The 18,317-nt window shown below is 46.5% G+C and overlaps 1 long non-coding RNA gene across 1 annotated transcript; it reads left to right on the top strand.

Annotated features, from left to right (window-relative positions):
- The first annotated feature begins 10,011 nt into the window (after positions 1-10,011).
- On the top strand, positions 10,012-16,069 carry LOC130194242 (uncharacterized). Its single transcript, XR_008831801.1, has 2 exons — positions 10,012-10,089; positions 15,805-16,069. It is a non-coding gene; the product is annotated as an uncharacterized LOC130194242 (long non-coding RNA).
- Positions 16,070-18,317: the final 2,248 nt, after the last annotated feature.

Genomic DNA, 18,317 nt, shown 5'->3' with positions numbered 1-18,317 from the left:
ATACAACTGCTCTTTATTTATTCATTTATATATAAAATATTAAATGAGTTCATTTGTACTCGAGTGAAAAAAGATTTAAAAGCAGATTCACTCGTACATTTATTTAATAAAGACTAAAAACAAACAAGAAAACATTCAGTTTGATGGAGGGATGGAAAAAAGTGTAAAAATAACTGAAACTGATAAAACACGCTTCAGTTATTTGTTTATCAGTCTCATGAATGCAAAGGAAGTGTGAAGAGGAACCAGAGAGAGAGAGAGAGAGAGGAGGGAGGGGGGGATAGAGAGGGAGAGAGAGGGAGGGAGGGGGAGAGAGAGAGAAAGAGAGAGGGAGGGGGAGAGAGAGAGAAAGAGGTGGAGGGAGAGAGAGAGAAAGAGAGAGGGAGGGGGAGAGAGAGAAAGAGGGGGAGAGAGAGAGAAAGAGAGTGAGGGGGAGAGAGAGAGAGAGGGGGAGAGAGAGAGGGAGGGAGGGAGAGAGAGAGGGAGGGGACAGGCCGCTGAAGTCCAACAATGTGGGAAACGGAAAACACTCAGGTCTACAGGTTCAGGTCTACAGGTTCAGGCCTACAGGTTCAGGTCTACAGGTTCAGGCCTACAGGTTCAGGTTCAGGTCTACAGGTTCAGGTCTACAGGTTCAGGCCTACAGGTTCAGGCCTACAGGTTCAGGTCTACAGGTTCAGGTCTACAGGTTCAGGCCTACAGGTTCAGGTCTACAGGTTCAGGCCTACAGGTTCAGGTCTACAGGTTCAGGTCTACAGGTTCAGGCCTACAGGTTCAGGCCTACAGGTTCAGGTCTACAGGTTCAGGCCTACAGGTTCAGGCCTACAGGTTCAGGCCTACAGGTTCAGGTTCAGGCCTACAGGTTCAGGTTCAGGTCTACAGGTTCAGGTCTACAGGTTCAGGCCTACAGGTTCAGGTCTACAGGTTCAGGTCTACAGGTTCAGGCCTACAGGTTCAGGTCTACAGGTTCAGGCCTACAGGTTCAGGTCTACAGGTTCAGGCCTACAGGTTCAGGTCTACAGGTTCAGGCCTACAGGTTCAGGTCTACAGGTTCAGGTCTACAGGTTCAGGCCTACAGGTTCAGGTCTACAGGTTCAGGCCTACAGGTTCAGGTTCAGGTCTACAGGTTCAGGCCTACAGGTTCAGGTCTACAGGTTCAGGCCTACAGGTTCAGGTCTACAGGTTCAGGTCTACAGGTTCAGGCCTACAGGTTCAGGTTCAGGTCTACAGGTTCAGGCCTACAGGTTCAGGTCTACAGGTTCAGGCCTACAGGTTCAGGCCTACAGGTTCAGGTCTACAGGTTCAGGTCTACAGGTTCAGGTCTACAGGTTCAGGTCTACAGGTTCAGGCCTACAGGTTCAGGCCTACAGGTTCAGGTCTACAGGTTCAGGCCTACAGGTTCAGGTCTACAGGTTCAGGTCTACAGGTTCAGGCCTACAGGTTCAGGTTCAGGTCTACAGGTTCAGGTCTACAGGTTCAGGCCTACAGGTTCAGGCCTACAGGTTCAGACCTACAGGTTCAGGTCTACAGGTTCAGGCCTACAGGTTCAGGCCTACAGGTTCAGGTCTACAGGTTCAGGCCTACAGGTTCAGGCCTACAGGTTCAGGTCTACAGCAGCACAAACAAACACAGGTTGTGGACGGCGTCGCGGCCTCATGTTGACAGGAATGTCAGGATATGTGTGTGTGTGTGTGACTATTTGTGTGACTGTGTGTGTGACTGTGTGTGTGACACTATACCATACACAATAAACGATGAGGAATAACCGAGGAGTTCACACGAGGCCCAGCCTCATCCTCATCCTCATCCTCAGCCTCAGCCTCATCATCAGCCTCATCCTCATCCTCAGCCTCATCCTCAGCCTCATCCTCATCCTCAGCCTCATCCTCATCCTCAGCCTCATCCTCATCCTCAGCCTCATCCTCATCCTCATCCTCAGCCTCAGCCTCATCCTCAGCCTCAGCCTCATCCTCAGCCTCAGCCTAATCCTCATCCTCAGCCTCAGCCTCAGCCTCATCCTCAGCCTCAGCCTCATCCTCATCCTCAGCCTCAGCCTCATCCTCAGCCTCATCCTCAGCCTCATCCTCAGCCTCATCCTCAGCCTCATCCTCAGCCTCATCCTCAGCCTCAGCCTCATCCTCAGCCTCATCCTCAGCCTCATCCTCAGCCTCAGCCTCATCCTCATCCTCAGCCTCATCCTCAGCCTCATCCTCAGCCTCAACCTCATCCTCAGCCTCATCCTCAGCCTCATCCTCATCCTCAGCCTCAGCCTCAGCCTCATCCTCAGCCTCAGCCTCAGCCTCATCCTCATCCTCAGCCTCATCCTCAGCCTCATCCTCATCATCAGCCTCATCCTCAGCCTCATCCTCAGCCTCAGCCTCATCCTCAGCCTCAGCCTCATCCTCAGCCTCATCCTCAGCCTCATCCTCATCCTCAGCCTCATCCTCATCCTCAGCCTCATCCTCAGCCTCATCCTCATCCTCAGCCTCATCCTCAGCCTCAGCCTCAGCCTCATCCTCAGCCTCAGCCTCATCCTCAGCCTCATCCTCAGCCTCAGCCTCATCCTCAGCCTCAGCCTCATCCTCAGCCTCAGCCTCAGCCTCATCCTCATCCTCAGCCTCATCCTCATCCTCAGCCTCAGCCTCATCCTCATCCTCATCCTCAGCCTCATCCTCAGCCTCATCCTCAGCCTCATCCTCAGCCTCAGCCTCATCCTCAGCCTCATCCTCAGCCTCATCCTCATCCTCATCCTCAGCCTCATCCTCATCCTCAGCCTCAGCCTCATCCTCATCCTCAGCCTCATCCTCAGCCTCATCCTCAGCCTCAGCCTCATCCTCAGCCTCAGCCTCATCCTCAGCCTCAGCCTCATCCTCAGCCTCATCCTCAGCCTCATCCTCAGCCTCAGCCTCATCCTCATCCTCAGCCTCAGCCTCATCCTCAGCCTCAGCCTCAGCCTCATCCTCAGCCTCATCCTCAGCCTCAGCCTCATCCTCAGCCTCATCCTCATCCTCAGCCTCATCCTCAGCCTCATCCTCATCCTCAGCCTCATCCTCAGCCTCATCCTCAGCCTCATCCTCAGCCTCAGCCTCATCCTCAGCCTCATCCTCAGCCTCAGCCTCATCCTCAGCCTCATCCTCAGCCTCATCCTCAGCCTCATCCTCATCCTCAGCCTCATCCTCATCCTCATCCTCAGCCTCATCCTCAGCCTCATCCTCAGCCTAATCCTCAGCCTCATCCTCATCCTCAGCCTCATCCTCAGCCTCAGCCTCAGCCTCATCCTCAGCCTCATCCTCATCATCAGCCTCATCCTCAGCCTCAGCCTCATCCTCAGCCTCATCCTCATCCTCAGCCTCATCCTCAGCCTCATCCTCATCCTCAGCCTCAGCCTCAGCCTCATCCTCAGCCTCATCCTCATCATCAGCCTCATCTTCAGCCTCAGCCTCATCCTCAGCCTCATCCTCATCCTCATCCTCAGCCTCATCCTCAGCCTCATCCTCATCCTCAGCCTCATCCTCAGCCTCATCCTCAGCCTCATCCTCAGCCTCAGCCTCAGCCTCATCCTCAGCCTCAGCCTCAGCCTCATCCTCATCCTCAGCCTCATCCTCAGCCTCAGCCTCATCCTCAGCCTCAGCCTCATCCTCAGCCTCAGCCTCAGCCTCAGCCTCATCCTCAGCCTCATCCTCAGCCTCATCCTCAGCCTCATCCTCAGCCTCATCCTCAGCCTCATCCTCAGCCTCATCCTCATCCTCAGCCTCATCCTCAGCCTCATCCTCAGCCTCAGCCTCATCCTCATCCTCAGCCTCAGCCTCATCCTCAGCCTCAGCCTCATCCTCATCCTCAGCCTCATCCTCAGCCTCAGCCTCATCCTCATCCTCAGCCTCATCCTCAGCCTCAGCCTCATCCTCAGCCTCAGCCTCATCCTCAGCCTCATCCTCAGCCTCATCCTCAGCCTCAGCCTCATCCTCAGCCTCATCCTCAGCCTCAGCCTCATCCTCATCCTCAGCCTCATCCTCAGCCTCATCCTCAGCCTCAGCCTCAGCCTCATCCTCAGCCTCATCCTCAGCCTCATCCTCATCCTCATCCTCAGCCTCAGCCTCAGCCTCATCCTCAGCCTCAGCCTCATCCTCATCCTCAGCCTCATCCTCAGCCTCAGCCTCAGCCTCATCCTCATCCTCAGCCTCATCCTCAGCCTCAGCCTCATCCTCAGCCTCATCCTCAGCCTCATCCTCAGCCTCAGCCTCATCCTCAGCCTCATCCTCATCCTCAGCCTCAGCCTCATCCTCATCCTCAGCCTCATCCTCAGCCTCATCCTCAGCCTCATCCTCATCCTCAGCCTCATCCTCAGCCTCATCCTCATCCTCAGCCTCATCCTCAGCCTCAGCCTCAGCCTCATCCTCAGCCTCATCCTCAGCCTCATCCTCATCATCAGCCTCATCCTCAGCCTCAGCCTCATCCTCAGCCTCATCCTCATCCTCAGCCTCATCCTCAGCCTCATCCTCATCCTCAGCCTCATCCTCAGCCTCAGCCTCATCCTCAGCCTCAGCCTCATCCTCAGCCTCATCCTCAGCCTCAGCCTCATCCTCAGCCTCATCCTCATCCTCAGCCTCATCCTCAGCCTCATCCTCAGCCTCATCCTCAGCCTCAGCCTCAGCCTCATCCTCAGCCTCAGCCTCATCCTCAGCCTCAGCCTCATCCTCAGCCTCAGCCTCATCCTCAGCCTCAGCCTCAGCCTCAGCCTCATCCTCAGCCTCATCCTCAGCCTCAGCCTCATCCTCAGCCTCATCCTCAGCCTCATCCTCAGCCTCAGCCTCAGCCTCATCCTCAGCCTCAGCCTCAGCCTCATCCTCATCCTCATCCTCAGCCTCAGCCTCATCCTCAGCCTCATCCTCATCCTCATCCTCATCCTCAGCCTCAGCCTCAGCCTCATCCTCAGCCTCATCCTCAGCCTCATCCTCAGCCTCACTCTGGGGACATTCAGACGTGCAAAAGATTAAAAATAAGAAACGACGAGAAGTTAAAACACGTCGAGGTTATAATAAATATATGAAAGCTTCTCATCATGCGAGAGGACCTTATGGACTGAACACACATCACACTACCTTGTGCTGCTATATGGAGGACACACACACACATCACACACACATTACAACACAACACAGACACACACACACACATTACAACACAACACACACACAATGACAGGCGACAGGGTCGTAACAAAGCACGGGACGATCACTGAGGCGGAGGCCACACCTGCAGCGCACATGATGCCCTGATCGCGTCTGTTGTCACTGTGTGGGAGTGTGTGTGTGTGTGTGTGTGTGTGTGTGTGTGTGTGTGTGTGTGTGTGTGAGTGTGTGTGTGTGTGAGTGTGTGTGTGTGTGTGTGAGTGTGTGTGTGTGTGTGTGAGTGTGTGTGTGTGTGAGTGTGTGTGTGTGTAATATTCTGCCAGTTCCACCTCAGTTCCCTGCTCTCATTGCGAGGCGCCTCTTTAACCTCACACACCGACAACCCTCCTGCTAACACACACACACACACACACACACACACACACACACACACACACACACACACACACACAGTCACACACAGTCACACACACCGACGCACACGGGCAGATGTCAGCGGGGTGACGATGTGAATGAGACACGGCTAAACTGAAACGTGTGTGAGTGTGTATGTGAGTGTGGTAGTGTGTGTGTGTGTATTTGTGTGTTTGTGTGTGTGTGTGTTTGTGTGTGTGTGTGTGTAAGGCCTGCCCCGCTGGTTGAAACCGAGCAGGTGGAGAAACCCTCGGCGCTGGGTGTTTGCCAAGAGGAGGAACACACTAACATATGCACACACCTCGCACAACACAACACACACAAAACAACACACACGCACAAAAATAGATTTCTAGGCGTAAATAATATAATTATAATTATATATATATTAAATGCCCGTTTTGTCCTTCACGGTTTCAGACGCCATCTCCACACGCCGTAACACACCCGGTGTGTCTTTGTTGTGCTGTTGTTTACATGTTTACAGGTGTGTGTTGTTGACGACCTTGGGAACGAACGTTTCCTCGATGAAGGCCGATAGAACGACGGGTTGAAAATCTCACGTTGAAGACGGAAAACGTCGTAAATTATCGTTTAAAATGCAAATGCAGGCGTCACGTTCGCCTCGGTGGAAGGAGGAGGAGCCACGCTGAGGCCCCGCCCCCTCCGTGAGCTGTAAATAGGAAGCTCCTCCGCGGCGTGGGACGGGTCGCCGTGGTAACCCCTCAGTTCTCCCTGAAGCTTCAGGACATCTGACATGAAGCAGAGAACATCCCCGCGGAGAAGTACACGCGTGAGAGAACATCACAAGACAGACACACACGGACTAATTATGGTTCTTTAGACGGCTTTGTGCTTCTACGAAGAACCATCACCTATTTGGAGAACCCTGTTGGAAAGGGTGCCTTAAAGAACCATTTGTTAAAGTTCTCTGAGACACATTTATGGGTTCTTTGAGAACTCTTTGAGGAAATGGTTCTTTAGAGAACCCTGGTTAGATAGGTTCTTTGAGGAACCAGAAATGGTGCTTTGAAGAACCATTTTTTAAGGTTATTTGAGGCCCCATTATTGGTTCTTTGAAGAACTCTTTATGGAAATAGTTCTTTAAAGAACCCTGGATTGGAAGGTTATTTGTGGAACCATAAATGGTGCCTTAAAGAACCATTTTAAAAGTTATTTGAGACAACTTTATAGGTTATTTGAAGAACTCTTTGAAACCCTGGTTTGAAAGGTTCTTTGGGGAACCATAAATGGTGCCTTAAAGAACCATGTTTTGAAGGTTCTTTGAGACACCTTTATAGGTTCTTTGAAGAACTCTTTTAGGAAATGGTTCTCTGAAGAACCTCAGTTTTTAAAGGTTCTTTGGGAAACCATAAATGGTGCCTTAAAGAACCATGTTTTGAAGGTTCTTTGAGACACCTTTATAGGTTATTTGAGAACTATTTAAGGAAATGGTTCTTTAGAGAACCCTGGTTTGAAAGGTTCTTTGAGGAACCAGAAATGGTGCTTTGAAGAACCATTTTAAAGGTTATTTGAGGCCCCATTATCGGTTCATCAAAGAACTCTTTAAGGAAATGGTTCTTTAAGGAACCCTAGTTTGAAAGGTTCTTTGAGGAACCAGAAATGGTTCTTCTCTGGCATCACTCTGAAGAACCCTATTTGGTTCCAGATGCTCCCCCATGGTTCTGTGTGTACTCAGTTGCTGTCTGAGTTTGTTAACCTGCATTAATAACGATGGATTGGGGCCTGGAGAACCCTTTAGAGGTTCTCCCGTGGCCGAGTTCTCGTAAACTCGACTCATTTGTCATCGGATTACATTTATAGGCAGTTTTGTTCTGAAAAAAAAGAAGCCCAAAATATGAGCAAGAAGTTGTTCTCCCACTCTGAGCTAAATGTCACGTTTACAGTAAAATGTCTATGAAGCGTTTCCATAAATCCCGTCTTCATTTCCCCTGGAGGGGGAACCTTTCCATCCTGATGTACCTGCAAGCGACACCACCAACTTTAGAAGGAGGAAGAGAGTGAAAAATATGACAATACTCTCTCTCTCTCTTCTTCATGCTAAAAAAATACAAAAAATATCCCTGAATCAAAAAGAAAATTTATCTCTGTTAAATAAACAATATCAGCAAAAAGAACACAACAAGTTTCCTCTTGGTTTCAAGCAGCGGATCAGTGCGGAGAGCCACTTTTAGAACAATGGGAATGCACGGAGCGGCGTGGAGGCGCGTGTTGAACTGGGATCCCTGGGTGCAGCTCTTCCCTCAGCACACTGATGCATTACTTTTCATCCATCCGTCTAATTATTCCCTCAGAAACCAGAAATTTGAAGATACAAAAGACCGTCCCTATCTGTCACCGAGCGCCCATTGATCTTATTGAGAGACACTGTGGGTGTATAGACGAAAACCCAATATAACTCCACGCCATTAAATTCCACACAGCATTATTCACACGCGGAATTGACAGATTTCTGTGAGACGTTTCTTTTAATCTTCAACTGTTGTTGAAGGAAAAAAGGGGGAAGAATCCCCACACTCCAGGCATCTCCTCTCTGCCTTTCTCCATATTTGCAGTGAGGTTAACAACAAAAAAAGAAAGGCGATTGAAGTGAAGCGGAAGAAAAACACAACCCACCTGACTTGTTGATTATGAACAATGGGGACGGGAGGAGACAGACGGGATTCCTTCATCAGCGCCGCCGGAAACTTTCATCAAAGCCAAGCAAGCTGATCAGCTCCAGGAGCGAGCGCCGTCCAGGAGACTCAATCGAGCGAGAGCGTTTTCTGTCCATAGATTCTGTGATGTCCCCGAGGGCCAGACTCATGGGCTGAGTGTGTGTGTGTGTGTGTGCGTGTGTGTGTGTGTGTGTGTGTGTGTGCGTGTGTGTGTGTGTAATGAGCCTCTATTCAACATGTGATGCTTCTTCTCTCTCTTCTCCCCACGTACATGAAGTCAGAGGAACATATCTAAAGTGGTCTTAAGTGGGTGAAAGTAATTACGGGCCTTTATGTATAGTATAAAGTCATTTCCATCACATGCCGCTCCACTCGACTCTAGCAGAGGGACATGTTGGGCTTATTACTCCACTGCATGAATATCAATGTTTGTTAACTTGTAGTTTCTTTTAATTTGTCTACTTTTGTGTTAGTTACTATGTATTTCTTGTGTTTTTTTGTTTGTAACTTTGTGTTTATTGTGTTTTTTTGTTTATAAGTACATGTTTCTTGTTTTTTTTGTTTATAACTGTGTTTCTTGTGTTTTTTATTTATAACTGTGTTTCTCATGTTTTGTGTGTGTAACTATGTGTTTCTTACGTTTTTTTATTTGTAACTTTGTTTATTATGTCCTTTTATTTGTAACTATGTGTTTCTTATGTGTTTTGTGTGTAACTATGTGTTTCTTGTGTATTTTGTGTGTAACTATGTGTTTCTTTTTGTGTGTGTGTAACTCTGTGTTTCTTATGTTTTTTGTGTGTAACTCTGTGTTTCTTGTGTATTTTGTTTGTAACTATACACTACACTGTGAAGTATAAAGTACTGTGACCTACACTGCACTGTGAAGTATACTACTGTAAAGTATAAAGTACTGTGAAGTATAAAGTACTGTGAAGTATAAAGTACTGTGAAGTATAAAGTACTGTAAAGTATAAAGTACTGTGAAGTATACTGTACTGTGAAGTACATTGTACTGTGAAGTATAAAGTACTGTGAAGTATAAAGTACTGTGAAGTATACTGTACTGTGAAGTATAAAGTACTGTAAAGTATAAAGTACTGTGAAGTATAAAGTACTGTGAAGTATACTGTACTGTGAAGTATAAAGTACTGTGAAGTATACTGTACTGTGAAGTATAAAGTACTGTGAAGTATACTGAACTGTGTCTAAAAGCTAGCAGGCCGATGGACGTTCAGTTAAAGACGCTCACGTGTTTTGTATTGGGAGATGCTATGTCTCTTCGGGGTTGCCGTAGAGGAAAAAGTAACAGTTTTTTAGGGGAAAACATTAAAAAAGTATGAAGTTGAACTATTATTACTATTATTAACATGTTGTAAGTGAACCTCTCGCACGAACCCACAACCCTATCACACTAGCATGTCCCATCCTTCAATAAATACCACGGAAACTTTCCACGCGCGTTTAATGAGAAGAAAAAGAGTTTGAGTTTCTCTGTCGGATCTCGCGGTATTTGACAGCTGTGGCGCGAGCCCCTCCCCTCGCGCTCCGGGAATGCTGGGTTGTTTACGTTACTGGCACACGGGTCAGGAGTGTGGCGGCGCGAGGGGCCTAGTGCACTGAACACAACTGCGCTCTCTCTCTCGCTCTCTCCCTCCCTCGCTCTCTCTCTCTCTCCGAAAAGAAGAAAACAACTTTTTTTCCTGCCGGTTCTTCCTCCGGTGCCACGTACGAAGAGAGGCCCGCCGAGTCCACTTCCAGGAGCGACCTTGGTGGCTGAAAAAGAGGAAGGAGTCAAAACAAAGACGGCCATTAGGAGGAACTTCCAGCGTGAAGGAGGAATAGCGTCGCAACAAGAGTCCCACTTCCTGGTAAGAGACACCGTTAGCTGACAGTTCACTGTTACTAACTTCACGTTGTACCTAGCTAACCTAACTAACCTAACTGACACGGCACGCGCATTGTCTGTGAGCCCGCGCTGGTGGTTGGCGGGCTCGCGCAGCTCGCGCGCTGTCACCGTTTCCACTTGAAAAAAGTTTCTGCGAAGTTCGCTAGTTAGCTTTAGCATGTTAGCTCGCCGCAGTGCTAACTTTCGTTACCTTGGAGTGAGGTCGCCGTCATTTGAGAGTTAACGACGTTATAACGACGTTATTTCAGGACAACTTTTCTCTTAACTCAGTTAGTTGTGAAGTCTTATATTTAAACCTGTGGTGGAAACACGACAGTAGTACTGATGCCATATGCTACTGTGTTGTTAATAATAATAATAATATACACTTTTATAAATCCCCAAGGGGAAATTAGTTCTCTGCATTTAACCCATCCTTAGTTATTAAGGAGCAGTGGGCTGCGGTGAAGCGCCCGGGAAGCAACTGGGGGTTCAGTGCCTTGCTCAAGGACACTTCGACTTGCAACTAATGGGGAGAGCCGGGATCGAACCGACAACCTTGGGGTTGCAGGACGACCCTCTTACCCCACTGAGCTACAGCCGCCCCTAGCACACGTACACTTGCATACTTCCTTTCTTTTATGGCCTTTTTCTATGTTATTATAGGTTTTATTCTTAAAGATGAAACTACATTTATGTGACAAAACATGTCTGTATTTCCTCTGTTTTTACACTCCTGCTGGGTTATATTTGTTTGTAACGTATGTGTTATAATATATATATTATCTATATATATTATATATGTTATTATTATATTATATACATTATATATATATTATCTATATAATTATTACATATATATATATCATTGTATATATAATATAATATATATATATGGGTTATATCTTTTCTTAACGTATGGGTTATATATATATATATATGATATTTTATATATATTATTAATTATTCTATTTAATTATTATATATTATATTTTATTATATTATTATATATATAACATATGTATTTATATAATTATATATAATATGAATATATATATATATATATATATATACCTGCAACAGCAAATATCCATGCAGTGCTACAAGCTTACTTTACAATGGATTGCTGAAGAGTCGTTTATTGCAACGAGAGATAAACAGAGTAACACGCTACCGTGCAAATGGATTCAACAGACGACACCAAGCGGTTCCATTCTAAATATACAGGCCCGTAATTCAGCTGACCGCACGTGCTGCACGTCGACTTGATCTTCTCGAGAAAGTGAAAGTCTCCTTCATGATGAGGGGAAGCCGGTGACTTTGACTTTGATTGTGTTGCTGACTTCATACCTCATGTGTAAACGTTGCAGCGTGGTGGTATTCAGGTGATTCCAGTTTGGGGGCGATAACTTTGACCTTCAAGCGGACTGCTGGAAGTGGAGAGGCTGTCACGCTGATGTGGGATCAGAAGCAACTCGGCCTTTTGATACCGATCAATTATAAGAGCGCTTCATGGATGGATTCATCAGTAGCGTTAGCTTTTTAAATCATGCTAAAATCACATTTATGTATGTATAATCCTGTGGTTGTTTACTCTCGCGCCACACATTAATCACACGAGAGACACTTTTTCAAGTGGTGGTTTGGTTCTGCACCGCGATTTGATTTCCTGCTTTCACACCTTCTCAAGTGAACTGTGTACTAACCGGGTGAATGGACCCGAGCATGCTTTAATGAACCAGACAGGAAAGGTGTGAAAACACAGCCATTTAAAGCCAAAATGACATTGTGACTAATTATTACAGATTAATTGTATTCTTCTTCATGGAAAACAATCCAAGTGCTGCTTCCAACTGTCTTTTTTACACCGTTGGACACGTAAGAGTTTCAGCCTGGAAGAGAACTACAGCTAGTTGAACATAAATGCTTTATTTGATTTTAAAGAATAAATCAAGAAGCATTTTTTAAAGAAGAAAGGGCTTGTGTGTGACTCACTGCTTTCTTTTCTGAGTCATAATAGTTATTGCAAAACCTTTGGACCTTGGAGTGGCTCATCTATCATCATAATGATGATATACATTTAATACATTAACCTAAACCGTTTGTGGGGGGGTAAAACAGTATGTCGTGCCATGTTGTTGTCGCTGCCTATCACAGCCAAATATTTCCGGCGTCATCGCATCACATTTGGCTGCGCTGCAGAGAGATGACTCACACAAGAGTTTAGTGGGAACTGACATACCTTGTTGACCCAATTATTACTCACTTCCCCGTTGCCACATTCGATCCTCGTCAAAGACAACAGGCTCGAGTCTGCCAGCGTTCGTCAGGTGACGGGGAGACGAGCAACGGCTGGCCCCGTGAAGTCGACTATCAAGGAATGTGTCACGAACCGGATGATCGGCTAATGGCTGCCAAACGCTGGCATCGGACTCCGTGGCGAGGAAGTCCTGCCAGTAAATCCCCGCAGCTAATGAGAGGCGGATTACTTTCGACAGCTTAATTATTTTACCTCCTTGTATTGTTTTGTATTTTAATAAAAGGTAACGAGAAAAGGAAGTGGTGACCGCAGCAATGATCAATAATGTTTAGAATGATCAAATCTGAAAGAGAAGGAACTTTTCCATCCAAATACTTTTATATATTTATATATATATATATATAGTGTGTATATATATATAATATAAATATTATATTTATATATATATAATCTATTGTATGTATAATATATATATTGTATATATAGGCAATATCTATATTATGTATAGTAAATTATATTTATATAATATATATATATATATTGATATAAAATAAATTAAAGAAAACATTCTCGAGCTAGATTAGTGGATTATTGGAAGAGGCTCTGTTAGAGAAGTTTGCTTTCTTAGGAGGGTTAGTGTATATTAACCAAGCTTTCCCTGATTTAGCTCGGCTTCACATGAATACAAATTGCATTACAAACTGCCAGACCTCACTTCCTACCACGAGGTCATTTCCGAGTGAGACCTAAAACGCCGTTGGTTGGCGTGGAGCGACGCGCTGCAGCCACAGCGGTGATTTAACACAGAGGAATCTCCTAAATCGCTCTCTTCAGCGAGAGCTTCCTGCTTTAGCCCCGGAGCTAAGCCCCTCTGCTGGATTAAAGATCACATGAGACATTTGTCATCTGACCATTTTAACAGTCATCTTGCCTTTGGGTTCCATAAAGAACAAAAAGATGTTAGCTATGTTGTTTTATTCAAAAGCATATTTCAAGGAAGATGCTTCCTAGGGCCGTTTCTTGAGCTACATTAAACACTGTCTTTTGCATGATGTCAAAGATCTTGGCTCAGCATTTGCACTGAAAAGCGATGCTGGCAAAGGCAGCGGATCCCTGCTTCGGATACACAGGCGCGTCGGTGGACTTCTCTCCTCCGTGATTAGCTGTTGCATTTTAAAAATGATAAAAAAAGTAGGAAAATGAAAGCTTTCTATCTTCCCAGAAATAATGAATCTGAGTTTCCTCAGCAGACTCTGCTTGGTGAGAGTTTAGTGAGGTCTGTCTCAGACTCGCCCCTCAAACAGCCAGTCAATATATATTTTTAAATCCATCTCTTCTGTCTTCATGAGGGGTCACTGATGTTTCTCATATCCTTTGAGGATGCCTCGCGGCTCCCGGCGTCACGTGAACGTTCTCAATTTTCTCCGCAGCGCCGAAGTCTTTTCTCAGCGGGCTCCCGGCAGCTCAGGGGGGAGAAGACTACAAAGATATGCAAACTCAAAAATTACTGACCTCGGACCCCGCTTAAAGTTTATGAAACGCTCGCGGTGCCCTTTGGTCAGCTTGTGCCGAAACCACGCAACGCGGTGTCGGATAAAACGGCTTCTATTTGTGCTTTTTATTCATGCATCTTTTTACAATCGTGATCCGGAATCCTTCTCAAAAGAAACGACTATTTTGAATTTAATTATGATTGATAAAAGGCGTTTTCCCCCCACGTACAGAAGAAGAGCCTCTACAGATTCAGGATGAATCTGCCTCGCCGACAGGAGAAGCTTCCACATTTCAATACTTTTGCCGTGCTGACAGAAATGGCATGCTGTTAGCTTTTTGAATTATTTAGCGGCACTGACTTGACTAAAATAGCCGTGTAATGCGGCTGTTATAGTTATTTGTGACACTCTCATTTTGCACCTTTTAGTCAGGCTGTTTGTGGCCTGGGAGCGTATATTACATCTTCTATACAGTGGCGGTTCGTCCATAGGGGGCGCTAGGGCGCCGCCCCTCTTAAAATTTGGAGATGAAAAAAAAAGAAGAAGAAGAAAAAAAAAAAAAAATCTGTCAAAAAACATTATATGCCAAATCATTTAAATAGTAAATATACCGTGTTGACGCGCTAAATGTGTGTGGGAGACCGTAAGCCCCTGTCAACAACCACTTAAGTTAATGTGAAAAAATAATATATCGCCATTATCACGGAGAGAAGCCCTCCCTTTTTCGGGCGCTGGTCTAGTGTGTATGCGGCATTGATACAACATTTCAGTCGTTTTGGCAAAGACCGGCTTCACATTGGCGGATGAAACCGGGAATCTTGGGGCGACAAATGCGCGCCGCGGATGGATTATTCGGCAGATCAGAGACCCGTATGTTCCCTCAGCCCATAGAGCAGTGTTGCCAGGTCGGTTTTCCTATGGAATCGGGCCACTTTTGAAGTGTTAAGCGGGTTGAATTTTTTGTCCTTGGTTAGACCTATTTTGCATGCAAATTACATGAATATCTTTCAATAAAATCCATATTTTAAATGAAATAATTTATTCATACCCAAATCCTACCAAACTGACTCCAGATCAACACATTTTATTTATGATAATATACTGTATCTAATTACACAAGGCCATTTTAGGACATAGGAAATAACTGTTTAGGGAAAACTGCTTTTAATGCTGGCAAACTAAACATATGTTGTTACTTTGTAGATATTACAATATATTTGGCAATGATAGCAATGCTGTTGGACTTTAAAAGCAGTGTATATGGTTCACGGGCATATTTTGAGTTCTGATATTGGGCTGGTTTTGGGCTGGTTTTGATTGGCCATTGGGCTGGTTTTGTCACACAGACCTGGCAACCCTGCTCACAATGGTTTTATATTGCTGAGGGTGAGTTGAGTGAAAACGATGTTGCACTATTTTGGCTATATTCTTTTATAAAATTAACCGTTTATGTTACATACAGTAATGGTATAAAATCGATCACGGCGTCCAGCTGTCGTGTCATTTAGTCCGTCAACATATACGTTTGGTGGCGGTCTCATTGAGCCACTTTGGCACCGTTTGTTTAGCTACATCCGGTCGCCCGACGTATATTTTCCTTGTGTAAATTGTGTTTTGCGTGTCTAGGAAGTGGAAGTGCAGAGACAGATCAGAAGGCAAATGTGTGTGTTCTGTTGTCTTCTGCAGGTATGTGTTTCCTTTTGTTCAAAGTTAGAATTTTCTCTGTTTCTGCTGAAATGACTCTAGCTCATGTAGTTATTTATTTTGTCCATTAGGGTCTCTGTTTTCCCTTGTATGTTACATTTCATGGTTTTGATGAGAATTGTTATTATTTAGATTTAATGTGGTCCTGTCTTCCATGGACAATGGTTTTATTTTGCTGAGGGAAGTGGAAGTGCAGAGACAGATCAGAAGGCAAATGTGTGTGTTCTGTTGTCTTCTGCAGAATAAATAAGTGCTGGGAAAATCCACCATCTGAGCCGACTTCTTCCATGCCGTTCCACATCTGTAACATCTGCTCTGAACCTCTTTCATGTGAGGGTGAAACTCTTTTATTTTGCAAACCTCTAAAACCCAACCCAATGTTTCTTAAAGAATTCTGCTCTGAACCTCTCATGCCCAAAGTTACAGTGTGTTGATAGTTGTTATTGGACAGTGTTGATGAGCACGCTGTGTTCTTGAAATAAAGCTTTGGTTTTTACAATATTCTACTCAAAACCTCTTTTCTTCTCATTGTTGAGTGCTATTTAAACCGCGTCGCCCAACTGCGCCCCCCCAAAAAAAAATTTCACCAGCCGCCACTGCTTCTATATGAACTGTAGTTACTGCGTGTTGCTGTTTGCTGCCATCTAAACACATACATGTATATATTGTGAACTGGCGACATGGCTCTTCAGTAGCATCGCCCTTTTTTTCTTCTTCTTATAATTGGAGATCACTCTCCTATCGCCCCCCCCCCCCCCTCTTTCTTTCTCTTCTGATTATCTACACGCGCAAATACAAAATACAAATCCCTCAGGATACAAATCCACTTCCTCGGAATAATTACAAGATGCTCCACGCCGCCGTTAACTTTACGCGTTCGTCAAGGAGACGAGACGCGAAGCCGGAAGAGGGAGGAGGCCGCGCGGCCGACGGAGCTACGGGCACGAATGAGTCTGAAAGTTCCAGAACGTTCGGAGGCGTCTCGTCTGTTTTTGGCCTCGATCGTCGGCGTGAGGAGCCGGCGACGCGGCTGAGGCCTCTCCGGATGGATCAGGATCCGTTTCACCCGTCGCACTCGGGGCTGTTCGCAGTTCAAATGAACGATATTCACGTCGTCGCTGTGCGTCCCACTGGGAGAGAGAGCCGAGCTATTTGGAGTTAAAAAAACAACATATATTTATCTCATGTTGGAGATTTAAAATCAGTCCATTGTCCACACGGCCATACACAGCTGCTTTCTCCAGGGATGGAACACAACTTATTGTCCATAACAGAGGAGACTTTACGAAAATGAATGTTTTTTACCTTCGCATTGAAAATGCAGAAGGTAATGTTTTGATCGCCGCGTATTTGTATGCGTGCGTGCGTGTTATTCGCTCAAAAAGTATTAAACCGAATCACATGAAATTTGGTGGGATGATTAGTTATTATCCGGGGACCATTTGATTAGATTTTGGGATCGATCGGGTCAAAGGTCAAGGTCATGAAAAGGTCAAAATCTTCTTTTTAACCATAGCGCGGTCAATTTGTATCTAATTGGCAGCTAATGCCAACATGTTTATAATTCAATGCCCAATCTTGTGATGTGTGAAGGTATGCGCACTACCGAGTGGCCATTCTAGTTGTAAATGACGTAATGCACTTGACAGCTTAGATGCTAATACGAGCATCGTCATGAATCCACTGCGTAGCCGCTTCACACGGACAACGCTGAACATCAGATTGGTTGCGCAATACCCCTTAAATGATTTGGATCACGGGCACGAGAAACAAAGTGGGATCCGTCTTCTTTTTGTCCTCTTCAGTGTCTGGGACCCCCCCCCCCCCCCCCCCCCGTCGGCCTGCTGCACCCTGACTCACAGCTGTGCTCCCTGGCCTCTTGGTCCGGGGGCCTTGAGGTTGTGGTCGAGGCCCCGGGGGCAGGAGGAGGAGGAGGAGGAGTCCTAATGAGACGCTCCTCGTCTCGACTCCTGCTGCCTAACCTGCCCGTGAGCTCCTTTTCGTCTCGCTCGCCGTTCCTCTACCAACGCCACCCATCCTCCTCCACCTTTTACCACCAGCCTCTTCCCCTTTTAGTTTCTCCACTACTTCTTCTCCACCTCTGTGGCTCTCAATGTGTCCCCCAATCCTTGCCTCTGCTCTCCTCCCTGGGGGTCACCTCCACCCGGGGCCTCCTCCTCCTCCTCCTCCCTGCCCAGCCTGGCCCACAGTCAATGGGAGGCAGGAAGCTGCAGCAGCAGGGGGTTAGGCCTGCATGGCGCTGCCGGCTGGCTCCGTCAGAAGTCCTGCCAAGTCGAGGATGAGAGACCTTTGCCAGTGCGGCATTGGGGCACCGAGCAAAAAAATACTTTACAGATGTCTTGAAGTCGGGGATCGAAAGTGTAGCGGCAGCGTGGAGCAGAGGTGTCGTTTAAGTGCGGAACGTTGTGTGCATGCACGTATTCTTTGTGTTGGATTTACAATAAAGAAAACGACCTGCAAGCACGCGCTTCATAAAGTGGGCGTCGGTCGTCTGGGCGTCTCGGGAAGTGGGCGGGGTCTCATTCTGGATTGGCTGCAGGAAATATGATTGATTTTTGTTAGGTTGTGTTTGAAGAGGAGGGGGGGGGGGGGCGCGCCTGGCTCGGTTCCCAACCTGCTCCGGCTTGACAGTTTAACAGTGAATATTTAACGCTGCCGCTCTCAGCAGTCCGTGGCGCCGGGCCTCGCTTGTGAAGCCCACCTTTTTGAAACCAAAAAACCCCCCAAAACAAC

This window comes from Pseudoliparis swirei, chromosome 5, assembly GCF_029220125.1.
Source record: "Pseudoliparis swirei isolate HS2019 ecotype Mariana Trench chromosome 5, NWPU_hadal_v1, whole genome shotgun sequence".
NCBI lineage: Eukaryota > Metazoa > Chordata > Actinopteri > Perciformes > Liparidae > Pseudoliparis > Pseudoliparis swirei.
This window is presented reverse-complemented; position numbering and strand designations above follow the sequence as displayed.